At 44.1% G+C, this 24595-nt stretch overlaps 1 protein-coding gene across 7 annotated transcripts in view; it reads right to left on the bottom strand.

The window, feature by feature from the left end:
- Positions 1-24595, bottom strand: part of ADGRF5 (adhesion G protein-coupled receptor F5) — a 113269-nt gene that overhangs the window by 72520 nt on the left and 16154 nt on the right. For 2 of the 7 annotated variants that reach the window (XM_040249510.1, XM_040249512.1), the window contains exon 1: positions 939-1236. The exons of 2 other annotated variants lie outside the window; for them this stretch is intronic. The gene's annotated coding sequence lies outside the window, so the exon portion shown is untranslated. Of the gene's footprint in view, positions 1-938; positions 1243-24595 lie in introns of those variants that run through there. 3 more of the 7 variants (XM_040249515.1, XM_040249516.1, XM_040249517.1) reach the window with 3 other exon arrangements.

Below are 24595 nucleotides of genomic sequence, written 5' to 3'. Positions count from 1 at the left end.
TCGCTTGCCTTAAGAGCTGGGAAGACAGAAAAATCAGTTCACTTAACTGGTAAGATAGATGGCAAACAATTGATTGGATAACATTGGGGAGGGAAGGAAACTAATGCCTATGGGGCAAGTGGGGTTTGAAAAACTGTGAGACAAAAAAAAAAAAGACAAAAAAAGAAAAACTGTGAGACATATTCTGTTATAGTAAGAATATAACCATGCATTACGTGCATCATTCAAAATTGAAAGTCCAGAAACATTAACTCTTTATGAAGGGAAACACTGAGCTGCAGTGAAGTGGTATGAGCCGGCTTTCTGCAAAGTATGAGAAAACACAGCTGAAGCAAACCACACACCATAGGGCAACTCCTGCTTTCTAGAACACTTGAGGCAAGCCTGCCTGCTCTTGATCCCAGTGCTTTATCTGACCTCCTTCCCAGAGCTGACTTGCAAACCCCGTTCCATTCAGTAGTTGGGGGAGGAAGGGGATAGCTTACATTTTACGTTTCCAGACTGCCTAGGACGTGAGAATACCTGCACACCTCCTGCTACACGCAGGGTAGCCTCCCCGGCTGCCTGGCGTGGAAATCCACAGCCGGCAATTCACGAACCTTCTGGTCTCTATGGTAGATTCTGGCTCAGGGATGGGAAAACTCATTAAAAAGATAGAAAATGAAAAGCTTTTTTTTATTATAGAGGAAATCCTAAAAGTACCCCAGCTCACTGCCTGACACTCCATCTTCCTAAACACAGTCTCATCGACTTGACCAACAGCTGCACACCCAATGCCCCTGGCCAGCCATGCTTTGTGCTCACAACACGCAAGTAACAGCTACAGAAAAGAGGATTGTAACTGAAAAGTGCCTTAAAAGGAGCCTCGGAGTGACCTAGGGGCCCCTGAGGTCTTGCTACCAAGACAGACAAACCCCAGTAGGAGAAATGCCTGTTACCTGCCCAGCACCGTCGTCCCCAGGCCAGCTCCGGCTCTGATCAGACGTCTAACAAAGTTCCAGCTCTCTGCTACGAGGCCACTCGCCCCGCAGCCTCATGCTCGATGAAGGGCGAGCCAAGCTGGGCTCATGAGGAGGGCTCAGACAGGACTGGGAGCTCCGAGCCAAGCTCAGCCTCCTCTCTGACCGGTGCCTCCCTGCCGTGGTCCTCCCAGCCTCACTCAGCCATCCCCGACGGCTTGCCGCCGTTTGAAAACAAGAAGTGATTTCCTGGTCCTCTTCCCCAGATGGTGTGTGCTATTTCCCTCCCGCCCATGGGAAGTCCTTCAGATCCTTCTTATCTGGAAACCTATTCACTGAGTAGCCAGACTTGTTTGGCCAAAGCCCCTAATCCTTGCTTTCCTTTCTTCAGAGAAAAAACTTCAGAAAACGAAACCAGAGAGTCCGCAAATGGGGTTGAGCTTATGGCCAGTGTCGGATGCCTGGTTTAAATCTTTGAAAGATGCCCACTAAATGAGACTGTGTTTTCAGAGTGGAAGGAAAATTAAAATTATCAATCAGCGTCATTTCTAGCAGCACCAAGAAATCAGAGATTTTAAAAGTCCTGAACATGGGAAGACCTAATGAAATCATTTGGTCCTAGCCCTGGGTTTTAGGGAGGGTTGCCCTTCAAATACACCACATTCAGAGGTATGTAGTTCTTCCGGATTTTCCAGGGAAACTCTGTGAATATTTGTGCATCAAATTACAAATTCTGTAATTTAACCTATTGTCTCAGTTAGCACTAATGTTTAAAGATAAGGAGATACATGGAAAAAAGGCAGGCTGTAGCTGATTTGTTGGGTTTAAAGATGAATTAGGTGAAGCAATTATACTGCAGTAAAAAATAAAGATGAATTAGAATTAGAGTTCTTGAGATGAGAGTGACCTATCCATCCTCATTTTACAAACAAGGAAACCAAGATCCAGGGAGAAACAGTGACTTGCCCAAGGTCAGAACACAGATGGGAAGTGACAAATGGTCACCTCATTGTTCTTAAACATCTCTCTGTGTGGAATACTCTTCAACTTCCTACTCTGAAGCCCTGCCCACAGAAAGCCTGATGAATGGACCCTGGCCTCAGGCCCAGGAATCTGCATTGTAAGTGCCCCAGTAAAAAGGGCATCCCCAGACTGCATTGAGAGATACCCTCCTAATGTCAGGACAGTGTGTCAGTGCAAGGACCCCAGAGTCAGACTGCAGGGATTCAAACCATAGGGCCACTGATTCCTATTTATGTGGCCTTGGAGATGTTACGAGACCTCACTGAGACTCAGTTTTACTATGTGTGAAAGTGGAATAATAATACTGCTGAGGCTATGAAGGCTCTGATAAAAGCCTGGCGTGGAGGATGAACTCCAGAACTGGATACCGGGGCTTGAATCCTCCAAGCTATTGGATCTTCCCTGTCCCACATTGTCTCCCTTCCTCCTGGCCAGCCTTCCCTTCCAGCCAGAGCTCCCATCCTGTAGGCATGTCAGCAACTACTTGTCATATTCAGGCTGGGGACAAGGGTGAAGTGTTTGGCAAAAGGAGGATGAACCTTCAAAATATTGGATTGGCAAACATTTTGTTCGAGTTTTTCTGTAACCTCTTATGGAAGAACCCAAATGAATTTTCGGCCAAGTCAATATTATTATTCTACTTCTTGGTACTGATTCTCAACTGTATTCTCCAGCCCATTCCACACCAGCATGGGAGATGGTGGTGGTTGCCCCCAACAGCTGACCCTTCACCTATTCTCTGCTGCCAGCCTGGGCCTGGTTATGCACTCAGGGGTGTACTGTGATAGTTTTAAAGTGCAAGGACATCATTCTCCTTGCTGGACCCTGGGATATGCTTAGACATGGGCCAGATGTGGATGTATGTCACCTCTGGATTTGCTATCAATGGCACAATGTGTCTGCATGCTCATGTAAGACTCTTTGTGACCCCATGGACTGTAGCCCACCAGGCTCCTCTACCCACGGATTTCCCAGGCAAGAATATTAGAGTAGGTTTTCATTTTCTCCTCCAGGGGATCTTCCCAACACAGGGATCACTGACAGGCAGACTCTTTACCCTTGAGCCACCTGGCACAATAAAGGGCCTTATTATTTAATCCAGTACTAATTGCCTTACCTGTAGTAAAGTGGTGAATCATCATGAAAAATAAATCTTTTCTTTCTATAGAAAACACTCATGACACAGTAAGTCAAATATACTTCAATTAAAAAATAATTCTATAAAAAATAAATAAAATACTGCCCTTGGCCAATAAATAAATAAAATAGTAAGACACATAGACACAGAGTCAAAAGCTTAAATCATATTTTAGAATACAGTTGATCCTTGGACAACGTGCATGGGTCTACTTGCACGCCGATTTTTTTTTTCACTTCAGTTCAGTTCAGTTCAGTCACTCAGTCGTGTCCAACTCTTTGCGACCCCATGAATCGCAGCATGCCAGGCCTCCCTGTCCATCACCTTCTCCCCGAGTTCACTCAGACTCACGTCCATTAAGTCGGTGATGCCATCCAGCCATCTCATTCTTGGTCGTCCCCTTCTCCTCCTGCCCCCAATCCCTCCCAGCATCAGAGTCTTTTCCAATGAGTCAACTCTTCGCATGAGGTGGCCAAAGTACTGGAGCTTCAGCTTTAGCATCATTCCTTCCAAAGAAATCCCAGGGTTGATCTCCTTCAGAATGGACTGGTTGGATCTCCTTGCAGTCCAAGGGACTCTCAAGAGTCTTCTCCAACACCACAGTTCAAAAGCATCAATTCTTGGGTACTCAGCCTTCTTCACAGTCTAACTCTCACATCCATACATGACCACAGGAAAAACCATAGCCTTGACTAGACGAACCTTTGTTGGCAAAGTAATGTCTCTGCTTTTGAATATGCTATCTAGGTTGGTCATAACTTTTCTTCCAAGGAGTAAGCGTCTTTTAATTTAATGGCTGCAATCACCGTCTGCAGTGATTTTGGAGCCCCCCAAAAAAGTCTAACACTGTTTCTACTGTTTCCCCATCTATTTCCCATGAAGTGATGGGACCGGATGCCATGATCTTCGTTTTCTGAATATTGAGCTTTAAGCCAATTTTTTCGCTCTCCTCTTTCACTTTCATCAAGAGGCTTTTTAGCTCCTCTTCACTTTCTGCCATAAGGGTGATATCATCTGCATATCTGAGGTTATTGATGTTTCTCCCGGTAATCTTGATTCCAGCTTGTGTTTCTTCTAGTCCAGCGTTTCTCATGATGTACTCTGCATATAAGTTAAATAAGCAGGGTGACAATATACAGCCTTGACGTACTCCTTTTCCTATTTGGAACCAGTCTGTTGTTCCATGTCCACTTCTAACTGTTGCTTCCGGACCTGCATACAGATTTCTCAAGAGGCAGGTTAGGTGGTCTGGTATTCCCATCTCTTTCAGAATTTTCCACAGTTTATTGTGATCCCCACAGTCAAAGGCTTTGGCATAGTCAATAAAGCAGAAATAGATGTTTTTCTGAAACTCTTGCTTTTTCCATGATCCAGCGGATGTTGGCAATTTGATCTCTGGTTCCTCTGCCTTTTCTAAAACCAGCTTGAACATCAGGGAGTTCACGGTTCACGTATTGCTGAAGCCTGGCTTGGAGAATTTTGAGCATTACTTTACTAGCATGAGAGATGAGTCCAATTGTGTGGTAATTTGAGCATTCTTTGGCATTGCCTTTCTATGGGATTGGAATGAAAACTGACCTTTTCCAGTCCTGTGGCCACTGCTGAGTTTTCCAAATTTGCTGGCATATTGAGTGCAGCACTTTCACAGCATCATCTTTCAGGATTTGAAACAGCTCAACTGGAATTCCATCACCTCCACTAGCTTTGTTTGTAGTGATGCTCTCTAAGGCCCACCTGACTTCACATTCCAAGATGTCTGGCTCTAGATTAGTGATCACATCATCATGATTATCTGGGTCATGAAGATCTTTTTTGTACAGTTCTTCTGTGTATTCTTGCCACCTCTTCTTAATATCTTCTGCTTCTGTTAGGTCCATACCATTTCTGTGCTTTATCGAGCCCATCTTTCCATGAAATGTTCCCTTGGTATCTCTAATTTTCTTGAAGAGATCTCGAGTCTTTCCCATTCTCTTGTTTTCCTCTATTTCTTTGCATTGATCGCTGAAGAAGGCTTTCTTATCTCTCCTTGCTATTGTTTGGAACTCTGCATTCAGATGCTTATATCTTTCCTTTTCTCCTTTGCTTTTCGCCTCTCTTCTTTTCACAGCTATTTATAAGGCCTCCCCAGACAGCCATTTTGCTTTTTTGCATTTCTTTTCCATGGGGATGGTCTCGATCCCTGTCTCCTGTACAATGTCATGAACCTCATTCCATAGTTCATCAGGCACTCTATCTATCAGATCTAGTCCCTTAAATCTATTTCTCACTTCCACTGTATAATCATAAGGGATTTGATTGAGGTCATACCTGAATGGTCTAGTGGTTTTCCCTACTTTCTTCAATTTGAGTCTGAATCTGGCAATAAGGAGTTCATGATCTGAGCCACAGTCAGCTCCCGGTCTTGTTTTTGTTGACTGTATAGAGCTCTCCATCTTTGGCTGCAAAGAATATAATCAGTCTGATTTTGGTGTTGACCATTTGGTGATGTCCATGAGTAGAGTCTTCTCTTGTGTTGTTGGAAGAGGATGTTTGCTATAACCAGTGCATTTTCTTGGCAAAACTCTATTAGTCTTTGCCCTGCTTCATTCTGCATTCCAAGGCCAAATTTGCCTGTTACTCCAGGTGTTTCTTGACTTCCTACTTTTGCATTCCAGTCCCCTATAATGAAAAGGACATCTTTTGGGGGTGTTAGTTCTAAAAGGTCTTGTAGGTCTTCATAAAACCATTCAACTTCAGTTTCTTCAGCATTAGTGGTTGGGGCATAGACTTGGATAACTGTGGTATTGAATGGTTTGCCTTGGAGATGAACAGAGATCATTCTGTCGTTTTTGAGATTGCATCCAGGTACTGCATTTCGGACTCTTTTGTCGACCATGATGGCTACTCCATTTCTTCTGAGGGATTCCTGCCTGCAGTAGTAGATATAATGATCATCTGAGTTAAATTCACCCATTCCAGTCCATTTTAGTTCGCTGATTCCTAGAATGTCGACGTTCACCCTTGCCATCTCTTGTTTGACCACTTCCAATTTGCCTTGATTCATGGACCTGACATTCCAGGTTCCTATGCAATATTGCTCTTTACAGCATCGGATCTTGCTTCTATCACCAGTCACATCCATAGCTGGGTATTGTTTTTGCTTTGGCTCCATCTCTTCATTCTTTCTGGAGTTATTTCTCCACTAATCTCCAGTAGCATATTGGGCACCTAATGACCTGGGGAGTTCCTCTTTTGGTATCCTATCATTTTGCCTTTTCATACTGTTCATGTGGTTCTCAAGGCACTGTGTGACATGATCCACAGTTGCTTGGTTGACTCCTTGAATGTGGGACCAGGATACAGAGTAACAATTGTAAAGTTATGTGCAGATATTAAGCTGTGAAGAAGTGATTACCCTTAAACCTATGTTATTCAAAGGTCTACTGTATTCCAAATTTCTTGTGCTAAATATTTGCAGTATTGACTTTTCCTATACCAAATGGACAAAGATATTCAGATTCATTTTTACACTAAAAACCTATAATATTAAATATAGGTAGTAGAAAACACCTGGGTTTTGAATACCCAGAGTAACTTGGGATGAATCGTGTGGACATCAGATCTGCCCACTCATAGCTCCTCAGAAACTTACTTGGTTATTTCATCTTTCTGTGCCTCAGTTTTCTCATCTGCAAAATCAGAGTAATAATAAAAACTACCTCAGGGTTGTAGGGAAGATTGAATGAGTTCTACACCTGTAAAAATGCTTATGAAAGTGCCTGGCACTTAGTAAGCATGTGTTAAGTGTTGGCTATTGTTATTATAGCATCACCAATTCCATGGACATGAATTTGAGCAAGCTCTGGAAGATAGTGGAGGACAGAGAAGCCTACAGTCCATGGGGTCACAAATAGTCGAACATGACTTAGTAACTGAACAACAACAAAAATGTTATTTCTGCAAGAAAGAGATTTTTGTTGTAATAACATGGAGGGATTTGGTACTGCCTTTGCTCTTGCTTTCTGCTAGCTTTGCCTCTGGTTCCACACAGACTGGCACTTTGAAGATGCCTCCAAAATATATCTTCTTGTCTCTGTCATGAGATTTGGTTCCTTTGTGGGTAGCTTGAATGGATTAGTATATGTGTAGATGAATGACACCAGCTGTACTGGAAGGAATGGAGAAAACATAGGAGGAAAACCAGTTGTATAGCATAGGGAGCTCAGCTCAGTGCTCTGTGATGACCTAGATGGATGGAATTGGGGGTGGTGGTGAAAGGGAGGGTCAAGAAAAAGGGGATGTATGTATACATATAGCTGATCCACTTAGTTGTTCAGCAGAAACTAACACAACATTGTAAAGCAATTATACTCCAAAAAAAGAGGGGGGTCACTAAAAGAATGTTGCAGGCTGAGAGCTTTGGAAAGTAATTGCAAGGGAGGATTGAATGTCTGATAGCGGAGTTTACCCAGTCCAGGAGAGGAAAGCTCGAAGACCTTCAGAAAAGAGGGTCATTCGTAGAGATGTGGCTGGACCTCGAGTCTGTCATACAGAATGAAGTAAATCAGAGAGAGAGAAATACTTTATATTAGCACATGTATGTGGAATCTAAAAAATAAAAATGATAGATTATTTGCAGGGCAGGAATAGAGACACGGAGTAATGGACATGTGGACACAGGGTGGGAAAAGGAGAGCGTGATGAATTGGGAGATTAGAAATGACATATATGCACTGCTGCCTAGTCGCTTCAGTCGGGTCAGGCTCTGTGCGACCGTATGGACTCCAGCCCACCAGGCTGCTCTGTCCACAGGGATTCTCCAGGCAACAATACTGGAGTGGGTTGCCGTGCCCTCCTCCAGGCATCAAACCCAGGTCTCCTGCATTACAGGCAGGTTCTTTACCATCTGAGCCACCAGGGAAGCCCAAGGATACCGGAGGGGGTAGGCTGTCCGTTGTCTAGGGGATCTTCCTGAGCCAGGAATTGAACCGGGTCTCCTGCAGTGCAGGAGGATTCTTTACCTACTGAGCTATCAGGGAAGCCTCATGTGTACAAGTGTAAAACAGCTAGTGGGAAGCTGCTATACAACACAGGGAGCTCAACTCAGTGCTCTGTGATGACCTAGAGGGGTGATGGGGAGGGAGGCGAAGGTGGGAGGGAGGTCCAAGAGGGAGGGGATATATGTATATATATAACTGATTCTCTTTGTTGTACAGCAGACACTAACACAGCATGTAAAGAAATTGTCCTTCAATAAAGAAAGAGTAACAATGTGGGGGACCTTGACTTGGATATCTCTTGCCTTAAAAAACACCCTGCTGTCAGAGTCAGATCCTGGGTTCACACTTTGAAAATATTGTCTTTTTCCTGTTTGCCTTGGGTTGTGGGGCGCCGTCAACTCTGACATCAGACTGGGCGTTGTCAAGGTGGCTGTCCGTTTGCCTCCCTGAGGAGCAATTCCTCTCTCACCCTCTGTCCTGTTTGTTGCTAGGAACACTCCGTGCTTGTGGCCCTCTCTTCACAATGAAAACAAAGACCAATAAAAGATGGAACCACCATATGGTCTCGGCTGCAACCCAGAGGCCAGTGCTGCTGAGAAGACTTTGCCCTTTCGCAGCTACAGCTGCTGTTTGCTGGGAAAGAGCCCTTGTCTGAGTTCTAAGATGCTGGAGTTGGTGGCAAGTTGAAACCAGACTTCTGCCTGACCACGATGGCGTAGCCTGAGTAAGTAATTCAACTAGTCATGTTATCAACATTTGTGTTAGTATGAGGCATCACTTAGGACATGAGGGGTTAGCCTCACTGGAGACAGAGCTATTTGCTCAGGCAGAAATGTAAGCACCAAGTAAAGTGTCTTTCCGGAACATTCCAGGCTGTGTCATGCTTCCCCCTTCTTCATCTGGCTAATTTTTAGTCTTCAATTAAGCAGCAGATGTTATTTCTTCCAAAGATCTTCCCACCCCTCCCAGGCTGAGTCAAGTATTTTTTCTCCCTGACCTCAAATGAGGAGGTATGTGTTTTTCTGCAGGTACCACACTATACTCAAATGATCATTTTAACGCATTGACTGTAAGTGCCTTGAGGGCTGGGCCTTATCTCATGTATTGTATGCCCAGATCCTTGTTCCATGTTGGCACGTTCTAGGTGATCCAGAAAAGAAAACAAAAGGACTACCCCATGACCCAGCAATCCCACTTCTGGATATACATCCAAAGAAAACCATAATTTGAAAAGATACATGCACCCCACTGTTCTTAGCAGCACTATTTACAAGTAGCCAAGACAGGGAACCAACCTAAATGTCCATCAACAGATGAATGGATAAAGAAGACATAGTACATATATACAGTAGAATACAACTCAGCCATAAAACACTGAAATAATGCCACCTGCAGCAGCTTGGATGGACCTATAGATTATCATAGTGAGTGAAGTAAGCCAGACAAAAGCAAATACATGATATCACTCATGTGTGGAACCTAATTTTAAGAATGATATAAATTAACTTATTTACAGAACAAAAACAAACACTCATATTTCGAAAACCAAAAATTTGCTTGCCAAAGGGGAAATGTGGGGGGAGGGATAAATTAGGAGTCATTAATACACACACACTGCTATTTATAAGATAGATAACCAGCAAGCACTTACTGTATAGCACAGGGACCTCTACTCAATAGTCTATTATAACCTATTTGAGAAAAGTCTGAAAAAGAATGACTGTATATGCATGTGCGTGCTCAGTCTCTTGGTTGTGTCTGACTCTTTGTGACCCTTTGGACTGTAGCCCACCAGGCTCCTCAGTCTATGGGATTCTCCAGGCAAGAATACTGGAGTGGGGTGCCATGTCCTTCCTCCAGGGGATCTTCCTGATCCAGGGATTGAACCTGCATCTCCTGTTTCTCCTGCATTGCAGGTGAATTCTTTACCTGCTGAGCCATCAGGGAAGCCCCGAATATGGGTATCAGTTCAGTTCAGTTCAGTCGCTCAGTCGTGTCTGACTCTTTGTGACCCCATGAATCGCAGCACGCCAGGCCTCCCTGTCCATCACCAACTCCCGGAGTTCACTCAGACTCATGTCCATCAAGTCGGTGATGCCATCCAGCCATCTCATCCTCTGTCATCCCCTTCTCCTCCTGCCCCCAATCCCTCCCAGCATCAGAGTCTTTTCCAATGAGTCAACTCTTTGCATGAGGTGGCCAAAGTACTGGAGTTTCAGCTTTAGCATCATTCCAAAGAAATCCCAGGGCTGATTTCCTTCAGAATGGACTGGTTGGATCTCCTTACAGTCCAAGGGACTCTCAAGAGTCTTCTCCAACACCACAGTTCAAAAGCATCAATTCTTTGGTGCTCAGCTTTCTTCACAGTCCAACTCTCACACCCATAGATGACCACTGGAAAAACCATAGCCTTGACTAGACGGACCTTTGTTGGCAAAGTAATGTCTCTGCTTTTGAATATGCTATCTAGGTTGGTCAAAACTTTTCTTCCAAGGAGTAAGCGTCTTTTAATTTCATGGCTGCAATCACCATCTGCAGTGATTTTGGAGCCCCCCAAAATAAAGTGTGACACTGCTTCCACTGTTTCCCCATCTATTTCCCACGAAGCGATGGGACCAGATGCCATGATCTTAGTTATCTGAATGTTGAGCTTTAAGCCAACCTTTTCACTCTCCTCTTTCACTTTCATCAAGAGGCTTTTTAGCTCCTCTTCACTTTCTGCCATAAGGGTGGTGTCATCTGCATATCTGAGATTATTGATATTTCTCCTGGCAATCCTGATTCCAGCTTGTGCTTCTTCCAGCCCAGTGTTTCTCATGATGTACTCTGCATAGAATTTAAATAAGCAGGGTGACAGTATATAGCCTTGCCGTACTCCTTTTCCTATTTAGAACCAGTCTGTTGTTCTATGTCCAGTTCTAACTGTTGCTTCCTGATCTGCATATACGTTTCTCAAGAGGCAGGTCAGGTGGTCTGGTATTCCCATCTCATTCAGAATTTTCCACAGTTTATTGTGATCCACACAGTCAAAGGCTTTGGCATAGTCAATAAAGCAGAAATGGATGTTTTTCTGGAACTCTCTTGCTTTTTCCATGATCCAGCGGATGTTGGCAATTTGATCTCTTGTTCCTCTGCCTTTTCTAAAACCAGCTTGAACATCAGGGAGTTCACGGTTCACATATTGCTGAAGCCTGGAGAATTCTGAGCATTACTTTACTAGCATGTGAGATGAGTGCAACTGTGCGGTAGTGCCTTTCTTTGGAATTGGAATGAAAACTGACCTTTTCCAGTCCTGTGGCCACTGCTGAGTTTTCCAAACTTGCTGGCATATTGAGTGCAGCACTTTCACAGCATCATCTTTCAGAATTTGAAACAGCTCAACTGGAATTCCATCACCTCCACTAGCTTTGTTCATAGTGATGCTTTCTAAGGCCCACTTGACTTTACATTCCAGGATGTCTGGCTCTAGGTCAGTGATCACACCATCGTGATTATCTGGGTCATGAAGATCTTTTTTGTACAGTTCTTCTGTGTATTCTTGCCACCTCTTCTTAATATCTTCTGCTTCTGTTAAGTCCATACCATTTCTGTCCTTTATCGAGCCCGTCTTGACATGAAATGTTCCCTTGGTATCTCTAATTTTCTTGAAGAGATCTCGAGTCTTTCCCATTCTCTTGTTTTCCTCTATTTCTTTGCATTGATCACTGAGGAAGGATTTCTTATCTTTTCTTGCTATTCTTTGGAACTCTGCATTCAGATGGTTATATCTTTCCTTTTCTCCTTTGCTTTTTGCTTCTCTTCTTTTCACAGCTAGCTATTTATAAGGCCTCCTCAGACAACCATTTTGCTTTTTTGCATTTCTTTTCCATGGGGGTGGTCTTGATCCCTGTCTCCTGTACAATGTCATGAACCTCCGTCCATAGTTTCTCAGGCACTCTATCAGATCTAGGCCCTTAAATCTATTTCTCACTTCCACTGTATAATCATAAGGGATTTGATTTAGGTCATACCTGAATGGTCTATTGGTTTTCCCTACTTTCTTCAATTTATGTCTGAATTTGGCAATAAGAAGGTCATGATCTGAGCCACAGTCAGCTCCTGGTCTTGTTTTTGCTGACTGTATAGAGCTTCTCCATCTTTGGCTGCAAAGAATATAATCTATCTGATTTCAGTGTTGACCATCTGCTGATGTCCGTGTGTAGAGTCTTCTCTTGTGTGGTTGGAAGAGGGTGTTTGCTATGACCAGTGCGTTCCCTTGGCAAAACTCTATTAGCCTTTGCCCTGCTTCATTCCATATTCCAAGCCCAAATTTGCCTGTTACTCCAGGTGTTTCTTGACTTCCTACTTTTGCATTCCAGTCCTCTATAATGAAAAGGACATCTTTTTTGGGTATTAGTTCTAAAAGGTCTTGTAGGTCTTCATAGAACTGTTCAAATTCAGCTTCTTCAGCATTACTGATTGGGGCATAGTCTTGGATTACCGTGATATTGAATGGTTTGCCTTGGAAACGAACAGACTATACCTCACTTAATTCCTCTTCTTCTTTCCATGTTGCTCCAGCTGTGCTGGCCTCCCTGTGAGCCACCATGTTCCATCCCAGAGTCTGGGCACTGGCTGTTCCCTCTGCTTGGATGCTCTTAGCTCAGATATCCTCCTGTCTCACTTCCTCACCTCTTTCCTACCTTGCTCCAAACACTGTTTCCTTAGTGAGAGCTTCCCTGACCACCATATGTCACATTTCAGTCCTCCCAATCCCCTTCCCTGGTGAATTTTTCCCATATCATATATCACTTTTAATACACTGTGCATGTGTGCCAAGTCACATCAGTCATGTCCCACTCTTCTCGACCCCATGGACTGTATCCCACCAGGCTCCTCTGTCCATGGGGATTCTCCAGGCAAGAATACTGGAGTGGGCTTCTATGCCCTCCTCCAGGGGATCTTCCCAAACCAGGGATCAAACCCAGGGTGCTTATGTCTTCTGCATTGGCAGGTGGGTTCTTTACCACTAGCGTCACCTGGGAAGGCCTCCAATACACTATAATATACTTATTTATTAGTATTTTACTGGCTGTCTCCACCTTCCAGTCCTCTACTACTGCGCGAGCTCCCTGAGGGCAGAGATGTCTATTTGGTTCATTAAAGAAGTGTATTTGAAAGTTTAACATGAAAGCAAAGTTAAGAAAGCAACAATATTAGTATATACCCAGCAGAAGGGTATACAAAAGTCCACGAAGCCTCCACTTACAAAATATACTTTCACCTTTGGACAGAGTAGCCTTTTTTTTCCCTTTTAATTCACAACCAGATGTTGGTAACCCTCTTGACCCAATGTGGCCCAGGGTCCACTCTTTTTTGGTATTTACTATAGTGAGGCCAGGAAAATTCCCTTCTGGCACTGACTTATCCTTACACAAGGAAGGAACCGACAAATAATTGGGCAGTTTTATAGTATACAAATGGGCTCATTCTTATCTTTCGTGTGTATATCTTGGCAGAGCCTCTGCTAATTGGACTTGTTCATATTTATGCTCAGCTGTGGCCTTTTAGGTTTTATTTGCACTTGCTGTTACTGGACGCATTCCACCAATGGGCAGATTTATTACGCATTCTTGATGTGCATATCTTTCAGAGACTTATTTTGCTGTGGTAGCTTTCCTGTAGAAGCTTTGCTGTAAAGCTTTCCATCTTTTGGACCAGTTGGATACAGTTGACAGCCATATTCTACTCACCTTATGTCTCCAGTGACGGCACCAACTTTGGCTAGAAATCCAAAGTACCCTCCAAGCGAAGCCCTGTTTTGGATCACTGCCAAGACTACCTTTCCTGCCTTTTCTTGAAAGAGGTAGAGACAGCATAGAGGGGAAATGGAGGCAGACTCAGGATACAGCTCCATAGAGGTGCCATCAACAGCCTTCTCTTGCATTTTGTTGACCTTGTCTCTCGACCTTTTCTTATGGAGGGTTTACCAGCAATGGCCTGGAAGCATGTCTAGCCCTCAGATTCCACCTTTAGCTCTTAGAGGTGACATACCACATAGCAAAAAGTGCTCACTGATGCCCATGACATGACATATATCACCCACATGCTCCAATCGTGGTGCAGATGTTGTCAGACTCACGGAATGACCACAATTGTCATTGACTCCTCCTCCCCCTGCCATGTGAGTATCATGGAGAAAAGCTGAGTACTGGGGGACATGGGTATGCCCTTTTATCTTGGTCTGGGAAGGAAGCTATTTTGAAGGAAGTTGCATTTGGTCTCAAGTGTGCAAATTCCTTTGCTCATGAACACTGGGCGGTCACTCCTCTGATAACTTCTGCTCTTCTATTGTGTGTCCTGGGTGCAGAAACCTGTGTCAGCAGGTTTCACATACCTCCAGCAGCAGTGAGGGAACCTGCTAACATCTAGCAGACCATAATTTGGCGCTGCAAGTTCTCCGTTCCCCTAAGGTGCCTCCCTGGTGCAGACACCAGGGCTCTTTACTGTTTTCGGGGCCTCGGCACTTCCTCTGACACCAAAATAGAGATTCCCCTGTTTTTGCCATTGACTGGAGAAATAACTACCTCCAAATTTATCAAGTTGATGAGTGAACAGCCATGATGCCAAAACCACCAGACAAATATGAGCTGAACAGTCATCCATGACAGGAGAAAAATCAGAATCAGAGGATTTTAGAGCCAAGGTGGCCTAGTGATCATTCTTCCCAGGGACCATGCTAGAGGGAATTGAGAGGCTTCACCAAGTTCACAGAACCCATTAGTGTCAGAGACAGATTTAGAATTGAGATCTTCCATCTTCCCAGGCGGGACTCTTAACATTGTGCCCTGGAGCCTGCCCCGATCCTCTCCAGATACTCAGATACATTTTTTTCTCACCTAAATTGTGACAATTCTCCAGGTACAGGTAAGGGATTGATCCCTAAGCTAATGCCCAAAATAGAGTGATGATTCCTGAGTAGACAGAAACAGTGTTAACCTTGTGTTAATCTTTTTTCTTTATGATGATTGGTCCACAATTTAACTAGTACCAGAAGTGAAGCTCTAAATAAATCATCCCAATTTTTTCGGTGCTTATATTCTTTCAAGAAAGAATGTTAAATGGTTCTTGCTATCATATTAGGATACAGCTGAATCGTAAGTGTAGTGAAGGGCACCATGGTGGTCTGAAAAAATAGGGTGCCAGGTGACATTAGCAGTATAGACTATCACCTCTGCGGGAGGATTTGGGAAGCAACAGAAAAAGCCTATGTCCTCCTGCCCCTAATTCCTAAACTTATACTTTCAGAGACAAATTGCTTTAAGCAAAAGAACAACCTCTGCTCTGACCCAAATGCCTTTGAAATGTGGACATGTTGTCCATTTCCAATGAGCTTCATATAATCTTGAATTAGTTTAAGTCATCAACAAGGCTTTAATATGGAAATGAGCTGGTGTCTCAGCTGGTAAAGAATCTGCCTGCAATGTAGGAGACCTGAGTTTGATCCCTCAGTTGGGAAGATCCCCTGGAGAAGGGAAAGGCTACCCATCCCAGTATTCTGGCCTGGAGAATTCCTTGGACTGTATAGTCCATGGGGTCACCAAGAGTTGGACTCAACTGAGCGACTTTCTTTCACAAAGATAGCAAGAGGGCAATGGGGGATAAGGGAGGAGGGATGAACTAGGAGACCGGGATTGACATGTGCATACTACTATATATTAAATAGATAACTAATAGGAACCTACTGCACAGCACAGGGAACTTTACACAATACTCCATAATAATCTCTATGGAAAAAGAGTCTTAAAAAGAGTGGATATACATACAACTGATTCCCTTTGCAGTATACCTGAAACAAGCCCAACACTGTAAATCAACTATACCTTAATAAATTTTTTTTTTTTAAAGAGGGTAGTGGGGTTAGAGAGAAGTGGAGAACCATGGAAAGAGGGGAATATTTCAGAGAGCAGTTCTTAACTGTGCCTGAGGGCTGACAAACAGCTTATTCATTAAAATCCTTCCTCTGTCTGGTGTAAGAGGATGACTCAGCCCTGCTCTTCCCTGCTTCTTTCTTCTCTTGGCTCTGAGGCCCATTTCCTATTTCATGCTCAGCGCTGATCAGTCCCAGAAGCACACAAACATGCTCCAGAATCTCTCTTGAAAAGCCTTGCTCACTGACTGCAATATCTTTCTGCTCCTTTCCCAGCAACTCTTGACCAGAGAGTTGAAAACACCAACGCTTCTCTCCACTTCCTCGTGTCTCTTCTCTGACCTCTGCGTCAGTCCAATCCGTCTTCCTTCCCTGGCACTGCACTAGTGGCTCCCACGACAGTCACCATCATTTCCACGTCTTCACGGTCACTGGTGCATTTGCTGTTTTTATCGTCCTTGATCCAGCATGTCACAGAGTTGGCTGTTCCCTCCTCCTTGAAACCCCATTTTGTTCAGGCTTCTGTGGCATCCAATCTTCAGATCTTCCTCCTACCCAAGGGTCTCTCCTTCCTCTCCATCCCCTTGGTGGCCTTTCTTCCTCTATTTACCCTCTAAATTTAGCCTGGTCCCTGGTCCCAGCATTCTTTTCCACCTATGTTTTCTTACAGGGTAGCCTCACCTGGCTCTACACTTGAAAAACCTTCATTGGTGAGGGCAAAATAAAGATATTTCTTAGGTGGTCCAGTGGTTAAGACTTGCCCTTCCATTGCAAGGGGTGCATGTTCGATCCCTGGTCAGGGAGCTTAGGTCCCACATGCCTCATGGCAAAAAAAAAACCAAAATATAAAACAGAAGCAATATTGTAACAAGTTCACTAAATACTTTTTAAATGGTCCATGTCAAAAAAAAAAATCTTAAGAAAAAGATATCTCTAGACATAGACTAAAAGAGCTTGTATCTCCCTGGCCCTGGCTGAAAGGACTATTAAAATAAGATTTGAAATCAGAATTTGTGCCCTGGACCCTTTTGGCTATCTGGTGAAGTCTATGATTCTTTCTCAGAATAATGCTTTTAAATGCATAAAACAAATAAATAGTATTACAAGACAAAATAATAATACTGAAATATGGTTGTCAAAATATTAAAATAATGTGATTCAGTAACATATTTGCTTCTTTCTTAATCTATTCAATTAAAAGTTTTGATGAGACAGGTTTAATAACTATCACACACTTTATGAAGAGATGGGAATAAACTAGATTTTTGAGGGTCTGCAACATAGTAATAATATCTCTTGGTGATAAAGTCATATGTACTGTTAATGTGGCTGTGGCTTGTCACTTAGCTTCCTAATTAAAGGAAATCCTATATAGTAAGTAGATGTTAGTAAAAAATAAAGACTTTTTTCCCTTTCAATTTTGTGGACACCACCCCTGAATTTCATTCAAGTGGTGTCCATGAAACTTGATGTATTTAAGAAAGAAAATTGAATTCTTGAGAACTGATCCTTTAAAATCTACTTTTTAACTATCAGTTTTTAAAAAAATTATTAGTTAAAAATGACTAATTTGAAGGTGGGTTTATAAAAGAAAATATGTACCAAAATAATAAGTAACTGTGACAAGGAAGATAGTATGTATTCAATGAATATTTTTCTGATCTTTAAATGAATTAAGGGGAGATTTTATTTTATGGGTTCATCCCTTTCCAAGGACTAGGATTATACACTGTCAGGAAAATCCAGTATTTTCAAGGGCGTAGACACAGAGTGGTTTTGACTGCTTACACACCATGCCCACCAAGATCCCCCACTCATTTATAAGGCTGCAGGAGCCCCCTATGTGGACTGGGGTGGGCGGGGAGCAAGGAGGCAGTTGGTGGTGGTCAGGAGATACTCCACCATCTTAGCCAAAGAGAGAAAACAACTTTTAAGGTAGAGTTAGAAATCCTCAGCACATAGGAGACACTCAATAAATTTCCCAAGACCTACAATACAAGGGTAACATTACTCGGTCAGCATCACCTTCTGGTCAACCAGCGAAGGCCATCCCTGTGGTAAGCTGGCTGCCCCCGAGGGACACCTCTTGCCTTCCATCTGAATCCCTGCTCCAAGGCTGCTTCACATCTAACAGTCGGGTCTCTCCACCTCCACTTCCCTCAGTTCTTTGGAGCCATGATGTATTCTTTTTAAAATGCTCTTTCAAGAATACATATTATGTCAGGCACAATGACAGCATTTGTTTCTGAAAGAAATCGGAAAAGGTTGGGCTGATGCCTGTGTCTGTGAACAACAATGGCTCTCAAATCCAGCTCCAAGAAGGGGCCTAAAATAAGCTCCAGGGGGAGAAGCATAAAATGGGGGGAAGAGTGATGAAGATGGAAAATGAAGCACAAATGGTAATCCATCAACATTTCTGAAGTTCAGCCCCTTGGGGAGCAGGAAGAATGTGCTTTTAAAAGCCCAGAGATGTGGAGTGCAGATGGCTCATGACTGAGCCTTGGGGAAACAAGCTAGTCCATCATTAGCGCGATTAGTCCATCATTAGACCGCGAACACCACTTGTTACTTTACCGGAAGTGAATCACTTTTGAAGAAAATGGAAGGGCGCATACCAGATATTATGCATATTACTCAATAAACTAGCTCCTGTTCAAAGCAACTTATTTGTTTTAATATTGGGAAAAGCATTCGTTTTTCGAGTGCCCTACCCAGAGGTTGAGGGAATTCTCTGTCTCCTGAAATCTAAGTCATGCATAAGCCATCTCTTTGGAAACTCCTCTGTTCCATTTCATGCCATGATGGCAAACTCTGAGAGTCTGTCTGACCTGCCAGTGTGCTTGGTGATCAGGTTGGCAAACCCAAAGTTTAGTTGTCCTGGGTTCTAGCCTGTACTTTTTGAGTGTTTCGGGGACAGATGGAGTTAAGAGATGAAGGGCAAGATGTTCACAGTGGCTGCTCTGGCCCTTGGCAATGACCCAGCACGGAGCAAGGGGTCGCTGCACTGCGTGGGGGCTGCCCAGCCCCCTCCAGCTCCACGACCTAGGCCAGAACAATGAGTCCAAGTTTTCAAGTTCAAGACCTTTCCTAACTACATCACCCTCTATAATTCAAAGCCAGCCTCTTGGGACCACTGAACTATTTTTAGAGTTGATGCATAATACACAAAACACAGCTACCTTTTAACAATTATATGATTACTCCAGGACCCACCCCTTCCGTTTGCCTTGTCTAACCTGGAACATTAACTCCGGGAAAACCACACATATTTTTAGTGTTTTCTTGAATTCCTCAAGTGTTGTTCCCTATTCCATCTTATTTATGGCCAGAAGGATCTGGTCTTTGTGCTTTATCCGGTGGGATGTTCACATACATAACTTCTTTAGTTGAACCTTCTAGACCCTCGCTAAGGACTTCCCTGGTAGCTCAGCTGTTCTGCCTGCAATGCAGGAGACCCTGGTTTTATTCCTGAGTCAGGAAGATCCCCAGGAGATAGGATAGGCTACCCACTCCAGTATTCTTGCCTGGAGAATCCCCATGGACAGAGAAGCCTGGCAGGCTACATATAGTCCATGGGGTTGCAAAGAGTTGGACATGACTGAGTGACTAAGCACACAGACCCTCACTAAGTAAGGGAACTCTTATCAGTGACCTCCGGCCCTTGGGTCGGTGACCTCCATCAGTAATTCTCCCATATTGTCCCTTCCTAAGCGCCAGAATCACCTTATACATCAAATGCCTATCTAGGGATATTTATGTGTACTAAGAGCAATATTTAAGTATCCTCTTATGACTGACATCATAAAATTTCCCAAGAATTATGTAATGACAAAGAAAATACATGTGTGTATTCCCTAAGCCCATGAATGCACACATACACACAGGTACAGACCTGCATATGTACACCTTTATCACACACACATACACACACTCCTCTGCATTGTAAATTCAGATTGAATAAGGCAGCAACCAGCATGCATAATACTGGACCATGGAAGCCTCTAGTATATTTGATATCTGGACCAGATCTTTTATTAACTTTCCCTTCTTTTATATGAAAACATTATTTTCAGTAATAATCCTTATATTCTTGGTTAATTCTTTAGATTTAGAACAACTAAAAAAGAGAAAAAATTCACAGAAACATTAATTCTCAGTAAAACATTTCGGTGTGAGCTAACACCTGTATTTGTCAAACAAAATGAGTACACTGTGCAAGTAGTACTCTCCTTTGCTGTTTTAAATTTTAAACACAAGTAAAAATTCTGTGAAGTCCCACAGAATGACAGAATTGAAGCAACTGTTGTCCAGTTTATTTGTGTATACAATTACCATGCTAATTTGGCTTATGTTTAGCTTGCTGTTCAAATGTAGGGGCAGACTGTGCATGGCAGTATGCAGGGCAGCATACTGTACAAATGCAGGGGGATAGAGACACTTGTGGAGGTGCTTCTCTGGTGGCTCAGATGATAAAGAATCTGCCTGCAATGCAGGAGATGCAAAAGTCCTCTGGAGAAGGAAATGGCAACCCACTCCCGTATTCTTGCCTGGGAAATCCCATGGACAGGGTAGCCTGGTGGTCTACCATCCACGGGGTAGCAAGGAGTCGGACATCACTGAGTGACGAACACACACACAGACACACTTGGAGCAACCTCAGACAGTTCCAAGCCATCAGGAACTTATTCTTGGAACCAGCATATTTAGCAAAATCCCTGTGTGCCAGGAGCCAGTATATGACAAAGTTTTCTGAATTAACTTCTATGCAGAACACAATCTTCATCCAAAGATAAGTGATACAAGTATGGTAACTAGGAGCTTAGATTCTATTATGGAAACTTGCCTGTGATAACAGTAATTATATAGAACTTAGACCAACAAAAGGTTTTTTTAGGAAGAGCATTTTGTCAGACATTGTTTGGAATTGCCACTTCACAGTGATCATTTTTGTTTTTTAAAGACTTTTAGTTTGTTTCATTATTGATCTTAAATTCTCCCCAGACATGTACCACCTTATTGCCTGCAACCCAGAAGAACCTCTCCCCACCACCCACCTTTGGGCGCTGGATTCCAGAGTGTCTTGTAAACTTGTCTCACAACTACAGGAGACTGGTATTAGAGGGTCACCTATCCTGTCTTTATTAGCCTCTTCTGTTCTAGCTTGGAGTGGTGCTATTAGAAATACAGACCCAAAGGGCTGGAGGAAGGATTTGGCACCAGCAAACAAAAGTAGAGGAGACCCTCTGGCAAAGGAAGTCCACTTGAGTCCCCAGACTCTAAGGTAAAGCCCATCTTCTCCAAGGGAAGCTCATCTTCCAGGAGTCCCCTACCTGGTTCTCATCTCGGCTCCATCTGGAAACATCTCCCTGATCCTGAGGAAGGAAGAATGGCACAGTCTCTTTCTCAGTACTCTTCTAAGCATCCCCAGGCCACCTGGAGAAAAAAAAGTGTGCCTGTGGCACTGACCCGGAAGTCAGAAGGGAAACCAGTTTCGCTCCACTTAACTCTGAAGGAAGGAAGCAGGAAGCCCTGCATGGGGATGGGGCGGAGTCTCCTCTAGGACGAGCTGTCCCGTTCTTCTCCCTGACCCTCTGCCTGATCAAGGATCCAGCACAGAAACCAGAGCCTCTGCCGCAGGCCCCATGCCTCTCTCAGGAGCAGAGACATGAAACAATCCTTACAGCTACTGCTAAGTGTTTACACCATGCCAGACGGTGGGTCAGTGCCCAGCCAAGCTTCATGTTTCTGGGAGGGAAGAATGATTTTCATCCCCATTTTACTGCCAGTCTGGAATGCTTGGTCTCAGAGCCTCTGACTCCGTGAGAATGGAAGAACCAGAGCAGCCCATGTCCAAAAGCCTTTCTGTCCTGTCTGGGGGCAGTTAGCTGGAGGGTGAGCCCCTCCTGTGCTCCTAGCATCTGTAGACACTGGAGCGTGAACCTTGAGACCCCTGCGGTCGTGCTGCCGGATGTACAGCATGGGGACCCATGGGGTACTGTGAATCACGTCTGTTTGCTCACAGAGCAAGACTTAGAAGTGGACCCAGTGGGCTTCTGGATAACTTACTAGTATAATACGCGTATAATCAGATGCCAGGCCTCTTCTTCCAAGCCATGCATCATTCACTCCTTCACCAGATGTTGTTAAAAACCTGCACACCAGACACTAACGGAGACCCTAGAGATAAGCGGTAATGGACACAACTGTCCCCGAGGAGCTTCATTCCGGCTGAAAGAGCATGCTGGCTGGACTCCCGGCCCATCCCCACCCTTCTCTGCCTGGCTTTGTGTGCCGAGGGATCCAGTCCACACCCTGTAGCACCTTGTCATCTGGGAGAGCAGGAGATCCCAGCAGGAGATGGTAGGATGGGAGGAAAGCGGCGCCGGGGACCTGCTGCCCTCCCTCCTCGCTGGGCTACAGTTTGGCAGTGGCTGCATTGCTCCATCCTCAGCCACAGATTCTGGGGAACCCCCTCTTCCACAGCCACAGGTCTTGCCAGGCTTCTCTGACACCCCACCCCAACCTCTGACCCTTTCCTGCCCTACAGGAGGTGATCAAGGGCTTCCTGGTGCTGCAAGTCTCCTGTTGACTAAAAGCCTACACCTTTTCAACGAACCTTTGAGAGTGTGGTTTCTTTCCTGGTGTGGCCTTGACAGATACAGTAATATCGACAATAAACAAACACATAAGTTATCTATCAGATGGGCAAACATGCTATGTAGAAACATAAAAGTAATAAAGAGTGCGTGTGTGTGTCCATGTGTATTGATGAGGTGGCATCACACTACTCTTTCTAACATGTTTCCCAAAATCCCCTTTCCAGCCCTTGTGCCATCCCTCCCCAGCCTCACTGGTTCAAATCTCTTATTATTGAGTTTTCCACTGGATCCTCAGTTTTTCTTATCTGTATTAATCAAAGCAGGTCAACCTATCACCCTCCACCCTTCAAATGTGTATCCCAACTTCCCAAGCGAAATGCACTCCTCCAGTTACCATCCTCGTTCCAAGGTGATCCTCCATTATCAACAACCAGACATGTTTTCTACGTCATGTAGTTTGTGAGTCAACATGATTTATAATTAAATTTTGTGTGTTTGGGAAACCCAGGCACTTCTTTCCCTGCAGAACTAATTCCAATGCTTGTTCTTGAAACTTCTTACTAGAAAGACAATACTCAGGATGTCTTCAAAGCATCTTCCTCTCTTGCCCTGCTTTCTGCTGGCCTTAGACCCTACCACCTGTTGACTGGTGCTTGTATATTTTTGTAACTTCTGTTTTATCAGGCATCTAGGTGGCCAGTGATAATGAGCCACTTTGGAGGCTGCCATCAAAAAGGGAAGTGGTGGGATGAGGCCACAGGAGGTGGGCTGCTCTCTGATGGAGTTCAGGATACTGTCCCCCCAAATATGGCATCTTGGGGATTCGGAGTTTGAGAGTTTGGGAAAATGGCAGAAGCAGGCAAGTCTCCCTGATCTTCCCTTGCCCTTCCACTCTGAAGCAGATCATAAGACCTTCATGTGAGAGGTGCCCTCTCTCTGCCCCAGGGATGCTGAGAAGAATCTGAGCAAAGAGGACTTACTAAGCTTGCTAAGCTTTCACCAGTTCCCTACCCTTCCTCCCACTCTGTCCTTCCTTAGCCTTCCTCCACTCGCCACTCTTCACCAGCCCTACCACAGAAGAAGCACTCAGGTTTAACTGTCTCTTTAGGTCTTCATTTCTTCATAAAGGAGTCATCGTCATGGGAAACGTATTAAATAAATGGGTATACTTTCCTCCTGTTCACCTGCCTTTGTCAGTCCAAGTTTCAGACGGAGCCAGTGACTCTAAGAGGTCGAGGAAAGCTTTCTTCTCTCCTTCACCTCAGAGCCAGTGGTGAGACCGTGGGGCCCACTGCTCTTCATACCATATGAGGGAACCTCCTGTTGGGTACCTATCAGCACCTGGACTGGATGATCCTCATGGGGAGAATGCTTAATAAGTTCATGAGGTTCAGTGATGGGGACTCCCAAGCCTTCTCACCAGAATCTCAGGGTGGAGTCCAGAATCATTAACAAATTCTCTAGGTGACTCTTGTGCAAATTACACTCTGACCACCTACCATGTTCCACCACAAAGGTCTTCACAAGGGCCCTTATCTTCCCCCCTGTGATTCACCTTTTTTTTTCAGACATCATCAAAGCAAAAGAGACTCACTGTTTCCTCCTTTAACTAGTGATTCTTTCCTATGGGTAGGAATCATGAGTAAACAGGGTCAGCTATATGGCCAAGCTCAAGGCATCTGGATTGAACACAAGCAGGGCTGAATTAAATTAAAAGACGCTTACTCTTGGAAGAAAACTTATGACCAACCTAGAGAGCATATTAAAAAGCAGAGACATTACTTTGCCAACAAAGGTCCATCCAGTCAAAGCTATGGTTTTTCCAGTAGTCATGTATGGATGTGAGAGTTGGACTATAAAGCTGAGCACTGAAGAATTGATGCTTTTGAACTGTGGTGTTGGAGAAGACTCTTGAGAATCTCTTGGACAGCAAGGAGATCCCACCAGTCCATCCTAAAGGAAATCAGTCCTGAATATTCATTGGGAGG

Source organism: Oryx dammah, unplaced genomic scaffold, assembly GCF_014754425.2.
Source record: "Oryx dammah isolate SB20612 unplaced genomic scaffold, SCBI_Odam_1.1 HiC_scaffold_11, whole genome shotgun sequence".
Classification (NCBI taxonomy): domain Eukaryota; kingdom Metazoa; phylum Chordata; class Mammalia; order Artiodactyla; family Bovidae; genus Oryx; species Oryx dammah.
This window is presented reverse-complemented; position numbering and strand designations above follow the sequence as displayed.